Genomic DNA, 1429 nt, shown 5'->3' with positions numbered 1-1429 from the left:
ATATGCGTTAAAAAAATATCAAAATATACGGTATAATATGCAGTAAAAAATTGGAAAATAATTGCTTAAAAAATTATAAACTGACTACTGACTAGTGTAAACTGTACAGTGAAGTCGCTTGCATGCAGATGTATGCAGTATTATAACGAACAGAAATAATATTGTGTATAAGCTAATGGTTAAACATAATTGTTTACGAATTACCTATGGTTATACAATTTGTTTATGTCATGTTAATATTATTAAAATATTAATAATAAAATATTAATACAGTAGTAAATTTTTATAAAAATAAATACGGGTCGGCGGTGGTCACTATTACGAGTTCTCGGTACTATAAATATTATAATATTATTGTTAAGTGCATTGGGAGCCGGAGCAATACAAATAATAGCCGTTGATGAGTTAATTTATTTTGTCAAACGATATATAACTTAGAATTTTGGTTGTCATATATCTAATATTTTATTTTAAACTATACATTTTTTTTAAAACAATTTTGTTAAATCCATGAAATATGCATCTAAATGTTCTTAAACTCAAAATATGCGAATTGGTACAAAAAAAATTACAAAATATGCAAAATTATGCAACAAAAATGTTTATATCAGAAATATATATACTATGAATCGAATTTGTATCGAATCAGAATTTCAATATGCACTTCCTAGACAAATATACAAATACCTAAATTCCGAGCCTTGGTTATGAGTATTTATATGAATTTACGCGTATTTGATTACAATAATGTGTCTACATACAAAATCATTTACCCGTACGACTGTCCAAGGAATCTGCTGATTCAAGCATTGAGACCGGACGACCAGATCGTACGAATAAGACATACGACACACAAGTCAGTATTGGTCTTACAGAGCATTCGTGTTGTCATGTAGAACATTTCAGATCATTAATATGTTATAATTATTATTGTACTTTGTCAGAGTTTCTTGTATCAAAATTATAGTGAATTTAAAGCAAAGTGAAATATCTTTTTATTTGCAATCGGGTACACGAGTGTGTCCATAACATGCTTGTGAGATGGTTTTCGGCACACGGTCCAAACCCTATTCGAATTCATGATCTACGCGTTACGGGTGTAGATCGCTCAGTCAGATAGTTGGTATACTCGAGACGATTGCATAACGATAACAGACACGAGTGTCTTGCGAAACGCTTGCAGCAAAGATATTGACGGTTTTATTGTTTGTTGTTCTTTGCACCGTCGTCGCGCCGTTCTTTCAGGACGCGAGACCCATTGGTCCATCTCCCACTCGCGTTCACGTACATATCGTTCCAATGGACATTTGAGCGGCGACGCAACAGCATCGGTTCAATGAACTCACGATATCAGAATCACCCCTCCACGTAGTTATACATACACACACACACACACACACACACACACACACACACACACACACACACA

This window comes from Sipha flava, unplaced genomic scaffold (genome assembly GCF_003268045.1).
Source record: "Sipha flava isolate LNK unplaced genomic scaffold, YSA_version1 272_pilon_pilon, whole genome shotgun sequence".
Taxonomy (NCBI): Eukaryota; Metazoa; Arthropoda; class Insecta; order Hemiptera; family Aphididae; genus Sipha; species Sipha flava.
The sequence above is the reverse complement of the archived record's forward strand: the minus strand, read 5'-3'. Positions refer to the sequence as shown.